The sequence below is a fragment of the Macaca fascicularis genome, chromosome 10, assembly GCF_037993035.2.
Source record: "Macaca fascicularis isolate 582-1 chromosome 10, T2T-MFA8v1.1".
In the NCBI taxonomy this organism is placed as follows: Eukaryota; Metazoa; Chordata; class Mammalia; order Primates; family Cercopithecidae; genus Macaca; species Macaca fascicularis.
The window spans coordinates 2,456,646-2,470,446 of record NC_088384.1 but is presented as its reverse complement, the minus strand read 5'-3'; positions in this window follow the sequence as shown (position 1 = coordinate 2,470,446).

Genomic DNA, 13,801 nt, shown 5'->3' with positions numbered 1-13,801 from the left:
TGAGCCTGTACCACCTCCTTTCCTGGACACCCTTCCAGGAGGGGGAACAGGTGCTGAGGGACTCAGGAGGCCCTCATATGTCTGTGTTAAATCGTTCTGCATCCCCCAGAGAGCCCCAGTGTCTGAAGGCTTCCCCGTACCGGGGCTGTGGTTAAGTTGGGACCAGCGGGAAACTTACAAGCTAAGCCTCCCATTCACAAAGGAGGAGGTTTGGGGGCCAGGGACCCCCCCCCCCAGCGGCAGCACACAGCTTCTCAGCAGAAGCACCCGGCAAGGAAGGAGTGGGTTGGCATCCTACTCAGGGCCGTGGAGCCAAGAGCAGCCCCAGACCGCGTCCCGCCCTGGAAACAATTCCTTTGGCTCAAACCCTGCCAGTCTCTAAGCTAAGGGTGTGACTAGGAGGAGACAGCGCTTTTGTTTTGCTCTGCCGATGATTGTTGCATTTAATTCATACATTAGTTTGACTTAGTGGCTGCGGAAAAGCTATAAACCGAAGGGATTTAAGCCTAACAAGTGGTGTTCTAACGAGAATTATTGAGGTCAACACTAGGATTCTGTAAGAATTATTTTTCCTTTGAGGGAGGTCTGCCTCTGAGGGACTCCAGGCGGCACGGTTCTGCAGAGGTTGACCGTTTTCCAGCCGGTGCGGGAAGGTGACGTGCTTTGGGCTCCTCCACTGGGGTAACTGCAAGGCTGGGCTGGGTTCCGTCCCCCTGCGGGTCTAACCCCAGGGGAGCACCCCGTCTTATTCACAGGCTGTCTTCTCCCCAGGGAACATGTGGTTTGTGGGGACCCCACCGGCAGGACGTGCAGGAGGAAGCCCCCCCAGGCAGAGACCCAGGAATCACAGCTTCTGCACCCTATTCACTCCCCCAGAGGCTCAGGGAACCGAGCCCCAATACTCCCCGAGGCTTGGGGGCATTAATTTAAAACATCTGATTGCCAGCAAAAGGTCTCATCAAAGATTAAATAAGCATAATTTAACTGAGGGAATGATAATAGATTTAGTTAAGAAGAGAAAAAAAGGAAAATTGAATTAGAATGCATATTTGAGGGAAAATTGGAGTTTAATGTAATTACACTTAGAGATGAGACAGATTACAATTACTGTGTTTCAGAGGTGGAATTTTTAATTGCATTATTTAAAATCAAGCCTAGGTCTCTGCCTTCAGCAGGTCAGGAAAAGGGTTTTCAGGCAGCGGGGATGGTTTCTGTCCTACTAGCTTCCTCCCTGCTCCAAGGGGAGCCACAGCTATTTCTGCCCACCTGAGCGGGTCAGGTGGACATTGCAGGTTCCAGACCACAGCGTCCTGCTGCCCTGCACCTGCCAGGCCAGTCCGCATCCTCTGGGCTGAGGGCCTAACTCTGCAGAGGAGACAGGCACGGGGGCCCTGTTATTCCTGAGACCTTGAGGAGCCCGCAACCCTGGCAGCAAGGCGGAGGGTCTGGCTGACACACACCTTCCCGGATTCGATTATCCTCACAGCTGATCCAATCATTCGGGCAGTCAGGAACCACGATCACAGCCAAAAACCTCAATTCCACCAAAAATCGAGTTTCCCAGATGGCATGTTCACTCTTTAGTCCTGAACCACTCACCTTCACAGGTGCTAACTGTGTTTGCCTCTGGAGAGACGGGACCAACCAGAAGGCGTCTGGGATAGAAAGGGCACTCAGAGGAGTGTGAGGCCCTCAATGAAGGCGGCTGGATCTCCAAGGCCAGGAGGTGAGCCCTGTAACCTGCACCTTAGTGCTCCAGGACGCTGGGCTGGCATGCCGTCCATGCAGGCAAATTGTGCCTGCGCCTGTGGGCATGGACTCCTCCCACCTGGGACTATGGTCTCGGTCACTGTCATGGTTGAGTTATGTTCCCTCAAATTCAAATGTTGGAGCAATAACCCCCAGCACCACAGAATGTGACCTCATTCAGTGATAGAATCTTTACCGAGGAAGCCGAGTAAAACTGAGGACACTGCCGGGTGTGGTGGCTCACACCTGTAATCCCAGCCCTTTGGGAGGCCGAGGCAGGTGGATCACCTGAGGTCGAGAGTGTGAGACCAGCCTGACCAACATGGAGAACACCCATCTCTACTAAAAATACAAAATTAGCTGGGCGTGGTGGTGCATGCCTGTAATCCCAGCTACTAAGGAGGCTGAGGTCACTAGTGTGGGCCCTAATCCAATATGCCCGGTGTCCTTAAGAAAAAGGGGGAATTTGTCCACAGAGAGACACACACAGAAGGAAGACTGCGTGAGGACACGAGGGAAGGCGGCCGTCTACGAGCCAGAGAGAGGGGGCTGGGGTGGATTCTCCCCCACAGCCGCAGAAGGAATCAGCCCTGTAGACACGGATCTCAGACGTCCGTCCGCCAGAGCTGGGGGAGGCAAACCTTCTGCCGCTGAGGAGATGCATTCTGGGTGTTTTGTTGCAGGAGCTCTGGCAGATTTGTAAAGTCATCTTTTAATTTCATTCCATAGAAGGCTTCCAAAAACAAAGATTAACTTCACCAAAGAGGATATGCAACTATCCAGTAAGCCCCGGAAAAGACGCTCGACACCATGAGTCATGATCAGATTGCAAATTAAAGCCCCAGGGAGAACACATCACGTACCCTCTGGAATGGAAAAACTAGGAAAGACGGATTATCCCCAGTGCTGGTGGAAATGGGGAGTGACTGGGACTCCCAGCCACTGCCAGAGGCACGGAAATGGGTAGGGCCCCTGTGCACAAGTGTCCGGAAACTTCTCTAAAGTTTGGCCTTGTGTGACCCAGACGTTCCCCAGCGAGGTGTCTCCCCAGGAGTACCAGGAACACAAGGCCACACAGAGCCATGTTCACAAATGTTCACAGCAGCATGTTCCTAACAGGAAAAACCCGCAAGTCCCCCAGCATCCATCACACAAGTATGAATAGATCACCTGACGTATTCATGTGCCAGAATCTGTCTCAGCAGTGAACGGGGTGGACGAGGGTGCACGTGACCCCGTGGCCAGGTCTCCAGGCGCTTATGCTGAGAGAAGGCAGGTGCAGAATGCTCACTGCATGAGGCCTGATCTGACATCCTACCAAGGCAGGTCTGTATCTCCCCAGGCTGGAGAGCACACCCATGGTCACTGGAGCTTGGGACTTGGGGTGACTGGGAAGGGGCACAAAGGAATCTTTTAGGGTGATGGAAATGTCTAAAAGCAATGGCAACATGAGTGTCAACATTCATCAAAAAAAAAAAAAAAATGAGCTCACTAGGGCGAGCCCTAATCCACTATGCCCGATGTCCTTATGAGAAAGGGGAAATCTGTCCGCAGAGACACACACAGAGGGAAGACTACGTCAGGACAAGAGGGAAGGCGGTCATCAAACTGTCCTCTTAACATGGGCGTGTTTGATCACATGTAAATTGTCCTTGAATGTGAGTTGATTAGAACATGGTGAACAACACTAAGCATTTCTGTAGCGGGAGCGTGGGGGCTCCCGGAAAGCAGGCTGCAGACAGTTTGCCCCCTACCCTAGAAGAGCTCCGGGCACTGCACTTGCTGTAGCAGGCACTCGGTCAACAGGCAGGGGTCCAGTGAGGTGGAGCCCCAGGTAAGAACCCTGGAAGGCAGAGATTTCCAGAATCAGGGTGGGGCTGTTTCATGGTTGTGGCTGAGGTTCAGGGCAGTCTCCTTTCAAACACTGGGTCTAACCCCTGCATAAATGGACCTAAATCAATGAGGTGCAAAACCAGATTATCCTGAATTCCAAGCTCTCAGACGGCTCAGTGTCTTCCCGAGCATTTAGGGCAGGAGGATAAGCTGTTCAGAGCCCAGAGCCCTTAGCCTCTTACACGTACATCTCCCTTCCAAGAGAGGCTGAGTGTTTAAGATGCCCCTCGTGGCCCAGCAGCCGAGGGGATCTCATGCCCTGGAGCCTCCCTCAGAGTCCTCAGGGGTTCACGGAGCAGCACACCCTGATGCAGGTTCTTTCCTGAATATAGAAACGCCATGCCTTATCTGACAGTGCCAGCCATTGAGGCTCTCATGTTGCACACACTCTGCATTCATTCTGAAACGTGCATTTTATGGTTCTCCCTAGAATAATCACCCGGTAGGAGGAAGCTCCTTTGTCACCTGTCACATGGGGTGTAGGTGACTTTGAAGTGGGGCTTTTCTTTTCTCTCCCCTTTTGGGGTCCATTCTTGCATTCGGGTGCCCTGCAGACCCTCCTGCGGAGGAGAATCACCCAGCGCTTTGAGCCCTGGACTCTTCTCGCTGCTTTTAGGAAGCAGCTCTCCTGGGTCTTTGAAGACTTGTGGATTTGCCTCTGACCCTGTCCACCCTTGGCTCACCCTGAAGGACCTGCACCATCCTTAGGCATCCGCGAGGGTGGGAACCTGGGCCTTGTGTGAAGCGAGGACTCAGGCTTTGTCCCTCCCTGCGAAGTTGAGTGTGACTGAGTGCACAGGTGCCTGTGCAGCCATGAGAAGACGTGGCCAGCCCCGGGGGCAGCAGGGCAGGGTAACGGGTGAGGGCCGCTGGAGGTCAAGGGGAGCTTCGCGGGGATGGGGAGGTGGCCTGGCTCTGCGGGCCATGGGGAATTCCTACCTGTGGGCAGCACCCTCCTCCACACTGGGTGGTGGCTCCCCTGGGTGAGGCTTCGCCCTGCGTCCTGCAGCCATAGCCAGCGCTGGTGTGCAGATTCCCCACGGCCATTCAGAGGGGAGCACCATGGCATCACATGGAGGTTATCCTGGGACTGAAAACAACCCCTCAGAGAAACGGCAAAACCTTCCAGAACCTTCTTTCATGGTGCTGTTTGGCATTCTCCCTCTTCGTCTGAGGCTCTGTCTCTAACTTCAGCACTGCTTTAGCACAAGGCGCTGCTGCTGGAGGCGGAATTTTGACAGGGTTGCACCTGAGTCTCTGGCCTTGCTGCAGAGAAGAAGCTGGTTCCAGGAGGGAGACGTCTCTGCTCCAGAACAACCTATCACGCAAGTCAGAGGGAGAGGAGGGAGAATTTGGCAGAACGGACGGTGGCACGGACCCTCGGCAGGTGCTGTTGAAGTGAGGTGGGCGGGGGGCGGTGAACGTGCTCAGAGATGCCCGGGCCTGATCCTTGGGGGCAACCTTGAGCTGTTGTGGCATCTGAGAAGCCAGGTGTGCTCACAGCAGCCACAGGCAACACTCGGGGCCCGTTGTCAGGGGATGTTTGCGTTTTCCCTTTCTTCTTTGGGGTCTGCTGACACATTTCTTTATTCTAATCAGAATCAGAAAAAAAAATAAGAAATTGCTCATCCTCCAAGGAGAGTCTGAAAGAAGAAAAGGAGTGAAGTTGGTGTTGGCAGCTCCCCCCATCCTTGAGCCTCCAGGACAGAGACCTTCTGCTCCGGGAGTGGCTGTGGGCTGGGAAGTTCCCTGGACACAGACTCTGGGACCAAGGGTCACTCGAGGGGCTCAGTTCAAAGAAGGAGTCGTGCTGGGTCACAGGATGCTTCCTCCTGGCCCCTTCCCTGCAGGTGTGTCTGCAGCCAGCCACAGCCTACACAAGCTTGCTGGCCTCCCTGGGCCTGGTAGCCCTGGGCTCTAGCCAGACAGGGTGGCGACAACTCCACAGCCAGCAGCTCCCCAAGGCATCCTCTGCCCCTTTCTACAGCCAGTACCTGTAACTTGAGTTCTGTGAGGCCACCGGCTGGTCCTTCAGGGTCAGTTCATTGAAGTGCAGCAACTAAGTGAGCCCTGGCACACCAGGAGGCAACCTACGCTGGTCAGCGGAGCCCCAGCCCGTTTGCCCACAGTGTCCTGGTGGCGTCCTGGTGCCCTGGCCAGGCTGTCCAAGAGCCCCCACACAGCCTATCCGCGCCCTCCGTTTCACCGTGGCTGCAGCTCTGGTGAGAGAAGGCAGGTTCTATGGAGGAAAACTGCAGACACACAGCCAGGGGCGAGGGCCAAGGGAACCTTCCCCTTAGCCCTCCAAAGATTTGCTGAAAGTCAGCTGACGAAAGGCAGATTCACACATCCGTCGGCATACACAGGGGAGAACCCTTGGGTGGCGGCCCCTGTCGCGATGGGGCGCAGACAGTTGCATTCCCCTCTTCCTAGGGGAAAGGAGGGTGGGGTAGTGTGGATGGTTTTAGGGAATAGTTCATGATTTTAGGGGAATTCAGTGGGCTTGAAGAACATACACTGGCCTGGGACAAAGTCCGTTGGGCCCACACAGCAGACAGGAGGCCTCCAATGGCCTCACAGCCCCCTCTTCACTTTACTCCCTGAGAGAAAATCACCCCACAAACAACGCCCCTCGTCACAGGCCCAGGCGCGGTCTCTGCTTATCCCTGACCCCAGGGTTTCAGTTCCTGGCCAGCCTGGGGAATTATTCAAGGGAGTCAAACACACTTTGCTGCAGGAACCAGTTCACTCCACTCCCTTTTTTTTTTAGGTGGAGTTTCTCTCTTGTCACCCAGGCTGGAGTGAAATGGCGAGATCTCGGCTCACTGCAACCTCCGCCGCCCAGGTTCAAGTGATTCTCCTGCCTCAGCCTCCTGAGCAGCTGGGATCACAGGCATCCTCCACCACCCCTGGCTAATTTTTGTATTTTTAGTAGAGACAGGATTTCGCCATGTTGGCCAGGCTGGTCTCAAACTCCTGACCTCAGGCCATCTGCCCACCTGGGCCTCCCAAAGTGCTGGGGTTATAAGCGTGAGCCACTGTGCCTGGCCCACTCCACCCTCTTGCTCCTACAAAGCATTCCCCACAGCACCCAGCTGCTCGAGCAGCAGCCTTAATGGCAGGCGGTGTCCCCCTCCTCCAGGCTGTGAGCTTCTGTGGCTAAGAACCCCTCCCGATCTCATCTGTTCCATGACAGGTGCTGTGTCTGGCCATCCCCATAACCCCCGAGAAGGAAGTCCTACTCACCAGTGGGGCTAAGAGGAGGCAACTGCAACGAAGACCCTGATGCCCAGGCCCGGGGCCATGACTTTCTGCTCACTGGGCATGCCCCCATCTCGGGACAGTGGGTTCGAACGTTAGCAAAACGTGTGGGCGTCACTGCTGCAGGTCACTCCTGGTGCTGAGTCACACTGGGGGGCCACGTTCCTCCCCACCCTCCACGATTTTCCAGATGCAGGAAACCACTTCTCTGGAGTGTAGCCTCAGATTTCTAACAGCTTTCCACTTCATTCTGTCTCTCCCAGGTGAGTGTAAAATGTTAAGGGAGGGTGCACCTGCACTGAGAAGCTTAGCTCTGGGCCTGGCTTCATTTGACTAACGGTAGAAGGTTTTCCAAGCGCAGTATTAACGTTCCCATCTCTTGACAGTTCCAGGAAGTTTCAGGCCCATGTGTCAGAGACCTCTAAATCTTCAGGGAAATTTTCAAAAGCAATTTTCTTCTCATGATTTTATTCCTGAGACTTGCTTGGCTTGTTAATAAGTTGGCTCAAATGGAATAACCATAAATAGTGATATGGTCATCATATCAGAGAAAATGATATGAATAGCTCAGAATAGAAGGGCAGATTCCACAGCCCCAGACATCAAGTTGAAAGGAGAAAGGGGAATTGGGGCAGTATGTCTGGGAGCTGGACATGATACATAAATAACCCCACTACCCACGGACAAACACAATCAGGGACCATGGAAGCCTGGCCATGGACTAAACCTCTGGCTTCCTGTGACATCAGAAAGATGAGAACGTGGCAGGGGGAATATTTAATCACGGGAGCATAGCAGCTCACCTCCTCCAAGCCAGCTCAGGCTAAACTTAACCTCCTCTGAGCTCAATCAGAGGCTACTCAGTTGCGGGGCCAAATAACCAGGGTGGATGTTGGTGCCTCTTTTTGTCCCACCCGACGTCCCATCCCTCAGCTGAAGCTGCGAGTCCTGTCCTCAGGGTCCACGGAGACTGTGTGGTCCCTTCTCCCCTCCTGCCCAGCTCTCACCCTGGACCAGTCACCCCTTCCCTTGTCGGGACCTGCTCTAACTTTCTGAAGGGAGGTCCCTTCCACTCTTCCCCGTCCTCCTCCCTGAGCTTCAGGCTGGTCTTGGCACATGTAGGAATCATTAATTTCACTCTTTCACTTTTTGCATTTTATGATGTCTCGACATCTCAGAGGCCTTCCTGGTTGGCCTGAGATCACCAAAGCCTGGTGAGCATGCCTGTCACAGGCAAACCAACCAAGTCACACCCCGAACACCCTCTACCTAACCTCACACGCCACAAACCCCACACACCACAAATATTTCTCTTGCCCCAAATCACCCCAGGACCACGTATCTGACCAGAAGAGGCCAGGCCCTATAGCCCAGAGTTCTGATGATCTTTTGCACCTCCTTTGCCGTGGTCTCGCCCATTCTTGCTTTTTACTTTGATCACATGGACTTTGGAGCAAGATCGCCAAGTTCCATGAAAACACGGTTGGAATTATGTTTCGATTTTCTGGCTTTAGAAGACTGAGATTTCTAATCCATGAACTATGTGTACCTCTCCATTTCTACCGGTCTTCTTTTATGCTGGTCATAAGTTTTGTTATTATTTCCATAGCAGGCATGCACATTTTTGCTAAGTTTAGTCCTGGGCCTAGGTACTTTATTGATACTGTAAATATTCTAAGTAATATGGATAACACACACCAGGCAAGAGGAGCAAGCAGGCAGCATTTCATACAACTCTTCATGGGCTCATGTTTCAGAGCACTGTAATATTCAGCTTTTATTTTGCACCAAACATCTCATTCTGTGCAACATCTTTATATGAAAGAGACATTCAAGTGCAAATATTCTTTATATTTAAGAGTAGTTCAAGCGCAATAACAACTATGAGTGCTAAAAAAGGTTCAGAAACGGTGGAGAGAATTGGGCAGGAACACGGAGGTACCTTCCAGATGACGAATTCCTTGCAATGCTCCTCCACTAAACAGCAATGAGCATCAGCAGGTCTTACTTTGGGGAAGATACTGTTAATATGTTCTGAATTTTCCCCATTGCAGTGTCCAATTTGTTACCAGTGGTACAGAGGAATCATTTGTATTTTGTGCTCTGATTTTGTATCCAGCAACTTTTTTTGATTCACTTTTTATTTTGAATTGCAGATTCACTAGGATTTTTCCATTATTCATTGCCTACCAACATAGATGATTTAATGTTTCCAAGTCTCCCAGCTTTTATTTCTTTTTCTTGTCTTACTCCTTTAGCCAGAACCTCCCTTCCCCACTCCCAATTGGTGTTGAAGTTCAAGAATCCATCGCAAATGGTTTTCTGTTGCTATTAACGGCAACAGAAATGCTTCTATAGTCTCATCGTTAAATAGGATATTTGTAGTATGTTTATGTTTGCTGAGAAGTTTGCTAGGTGTTATCATGTGTGAATGCTACATTGTATCTTGTTTACCTGTATATTGAGAAGAGCTAGTGGTTTTGTTATTCTGATTTTAATTGATTTTCTGGTGCTGAGCCAATGAGATTTATCGGCCTAAAGACACTCCTAGTAATTACTTTGAGTTTTAAACATCTCTACCCTCTTTAAGTGGTATTCAAGTTTTTTATTATTGTAAGCTATTTTCTATTTTCTTATCAGTCATGTTTGTCACAAGTTTGTTTTCTTTTAAAAGTTGCATTAGTTGAAGCTTCTTATTGGTTCATTGTGAGGTAGTTTATTGTCTTTACTATTACCTTCTTTCTTCAGATGATTTTGATCTTATTACATCCTAGAGTTGAACGTTTATTTTCATTAATAAATCCATGTAAAACTGTGCATTCCCCTCCAAGTATTGCGTAAGCGACATAACACTGGGGTTTTGAGATGGTTCACTCCCGTCATCTCTCAGGTGCAATTACATTTATTTCCCATTATTATTTTTCTTTTTGTGATCTGTGCCATCTAGAAGCATATTTTTAAGTTTCCAAAAGTATGTTTTTCTATACGTATGTTTTGTTTATTGCATAATAATCAGAGAAACATTATGTCAATTAAAATATTATAATTTTATTTTTACAGTATATAATTATATTTTTACAATATTACTTTTTCATAAATGTTTCAGACCTATGAATGATACACACACCATGTGCACAAACACACAAACGTGTATGACCCGGATAGTGTCCCCTGTTTGTCTATTTGATGAAGGTTTGTTGATTTTGTTTTTCAAGCTTTCAGTAGTACAATTATCTTTTATTTGCTTAACCTAAAATAATAGCATGTATTAAACTCATTCTTTATGATAGTGGGTACATCCACCTTTTCTTGTAGTTTCTTGAGGTTTTTATATATATTTTGAAGCTTTTATTAAGTAAATGTGATTTTGTAGTCCTAATATCTTCTTATAGTTCATCCCCTTTGTCATCACCTACTCTGCCTTCTTAACCCTATTATTATATATCTCAAATCTGGATTAGTCTAATATTAATATTGTTACTTCAATTTTTACAGGGCATATCTAATCCCTTTATTTTTAAACCTTTTGTGGTTTTGTTTTGCTCATTTCTCTTGTGAAGTTTGAAAACCATTCATGCATATAGTGTCTATTTTTTCCCAGCGGAGTCTAATTTGATTATATTCCTGGTGGTGACTGGTGTCTATATTCTTATTTCCATCACCTTATTTTGTATTTTCTGTTTAGTGTTCTTCATATTTCCTTGATTTTTGTTTATTCTATGGTATATTTTTCTTCTGCATTCACTTGTATTCTCACTAAAGTACATTCTTTTCATAGTTCTTTTAAGGACGTTATATAGATTATAAATTTTGTCATTCTAAATAACCAAAACGTACACAGATGAAGACTCAGGCTGGTGTGCACATTCAGGTGACAGTCACTTCCCTCTGCACCCTGGAGATGCTGCTCTGAACTCATCCATCTTCTATGATTTCTTTCTCCTTCTTTCTCTCTTTCTTTCTCTCTCTTTTCTTTCTCTTGCTTTCTCTCTTTTCTTTCTCTTTCTTTCTTTCCTTCTTACTTTCCTTTTCTTTCTTTTTCTTTCTTCTTCATTTTCTTTCTTCTTTCTCTTTCTTTTTTCTTTCTTTCTTATTTCTTCTCTTTCTTTTTCTTTCTTTCTTTTTCTTTCTCTCTTTCTTTTTCTTTCTCTTTCTTTCTTCCCCTTTCTCTCTTTCTTTCCTTCTCTCTTTTTTTTATTTTTGAGACAGAGTCTCACTGTGCTGCCCAGGCTGGAGTGCAGCGGCACAATCTTGGCTCACTGCAACCTCCACCTCCTGGGTTCAAGCCATTCTCCTGCCTCAGCCTCCCAAGTAGCTGGAACTACAGGTACCCGCCACCATGCCTGGCTAATTTTTGTATTTTTGGTAGACACAGGGTTGGGTTTCACCATGTTGGCCAGGCTGGTCTTGAATGCCTGACCTCAGGTGATCCACTCACCTGAGCATCCCAAAGTGCTGGGGTTACAGGAGTGAACCACCATGCCTGGCCTATTTCTTTTTTTCTTGATTTATTTTTCTTTATTTCTTAAACACTGGCTCAAAATAGACATCTTCTATGATTTCTGAAGAGAACTCAGCTGTCAGTCTCTCTCCCTTTCTTTCAGTGTGATCTGTTTTTTATTGGGTAGATTTTCTTGTGTCCTTTTATCCTTGATGCTCTGTAGTTTCACTTCATGTATGTAGGAGCAGGTTTATTCTTATTGATAATCGTAGATACTCAAAGTATACTTTAAATCCGAGGGTATACACCTGTCTTCACTGTGGCACAGCTCTCAGTCACTGGCTCTGCCACCGCTTCTCCATCATCCTTCACATGATCTTCTCTTCTGTGTCTCTCAGCACTAATTTCTTTACTGTTTCAGACTCTTCTGTCTACACAATGCCCTCTTGGGGGAAAGCATCTGTTGAATCTCTCGTTTCACTATTTTACTTGTGGGAACGTATGGGACTATGCTTATCTGACCTGTGGACTTCATATTCCTGTCTATATTCCTTTTCTAATATTTCCTAGTGGAAAGTTTTTCATAAAACACCTATTTCGTTTGTCATTTTTAAATGGAAGTTATGCATTCATTCATCTCTTTAAATATCGCCAATGCACTTATTTGAAATATCTGTCAAAAACATTCAGCTACAGTCTATTAATGGGTTGATTTTTTATTCTTTGTTTATGCTCTTTCTCAAAATTAGTTTTCTTTGTGTATTTTAGAATTTGGAGACAAAACCACATTTTGAAGGGAAAGTGTTGTTTTGTTTTGCTCCCTTCTCTCTTCTTCCTTTCTGTGCTATCATGCACCCTCTAAGTCCTTGATCAAGACGTAGACCTCCAGTGCAGGTGTAGAGGCTCAGAGGTTCACCCTTCTCTCTCCTTCCTTTCTGTGTTCTCATGCACCCTCTAAGTCCCTGATCAAGACGTAGACCTTCAATGCAGTTGTAGAGGCTCAGAAGTTCACCCTTCTGTCTCCTTCCTTTCTGTGTTATCATGCAGCCTCTAAGTCCCTGATCAAGACATAGACCTTCAATGCAGGTGTAGAAGCTCAGAGGTTCAGAGGACGAGGTGGAGCAGGCTTGGGGCAGTGGACACTGGGCTCTGCACCTGCTCCAGGTGGCATCGGCAGCATATGTTGAGCAGGTGAGCAGTGAGGGAGCCCAGCCCCTCCCCACATCCTGTGTTGCACTGGTAGGGGGTAAACTTAAGGTGCTAAAGTCTCATCTATTCAGAACATTAGGAAATCTATAAAAGACCATTTTCAGAAGGCTGGTGAGAGTTGATGTTCTAATGCAGGGATCCACAAACTTTTTCTAAGAAGGGTCAGACGGCAAATCTGTTCTGCTGCTCAGTCCATGAGGGTTTCCATGGCAACTACTCCACCTCGGTCACTCAGGGCAGCCAGAGCCATACAGAAGCAGATGTGTGGGGCTGTGTCCCAGGAAAACGGGCCTTACAAGGAGGCCGTGGTTGGATGTGGTCTGAGAGCTAGAGTTTGCCAACCCCTCTTCTAATGCAAATGAATAAAAATAGCAACTGGAATTTAGTGCAGATTCAGCAATTCCTTTTGCATATGGAATACCTACTGTTCAGAAAAGAACTTTGATGAGTATTTTCTAGTCATCTGGAATGTCTTAAAGAACAGAGACTTAAGTTTGGTTACTTTTGTACAAGGTCATGCAGAAATAAATGAGTAAAATCTACAATGCAAATCTTTCTATATGTTTTATGTAAAATATAAATATAAACATAAAATGTATGTGTGTATATATATGTATATATTTATACTTCAAAGGACTTATTAAAATTACTTTTGAAAGAATTCCAAAGGAAATTTATAAGGCAATCAGTTCATCAGGATCACAGTTCAGGCTGTGAGGACCAACATTTTTTAATTAAATGTTTCATTTTGAGGTAATGGTAGATCAACAGATATTTGTGATCAGTAATGCAGACAAATCCCAGGGGCTCCCCCTCTTTCCCTTGGTGGTCATATCTATAATATAGCAGCATCACATCCAGGGTGTCAATATTGACAAAATCCATAGTTCTTAACCAGATTTCCCCAGATTTGCTTGCACTTGTGAGAGCATGGCTGAGTGTGTATATGTGTGTACGTGTGTGTGTGCATGTGTCTGAGTGTGTGTATGTGTGCGAGTGTGTATGTGTTAGTGCGTGACTGTGTGTATATGTGTGTGAATGTGTGTGTGTTCATGTGTGTGATTAAGAGTGTGTATATGTGTGTGTGTGGATGTGCGTGGATGTGTCTGAGTGTGTGTATGTCTGTGAGTGTATATGTGTGACTGCGTGACTGTGTGTATATGTGTGTGAATGTGTGTGTGTGAATGTGTGTGATTAAGAGTGTGCATGTGTGTGTGAGTGTGAGTGTGTGTGGATATTTAGTTCTAT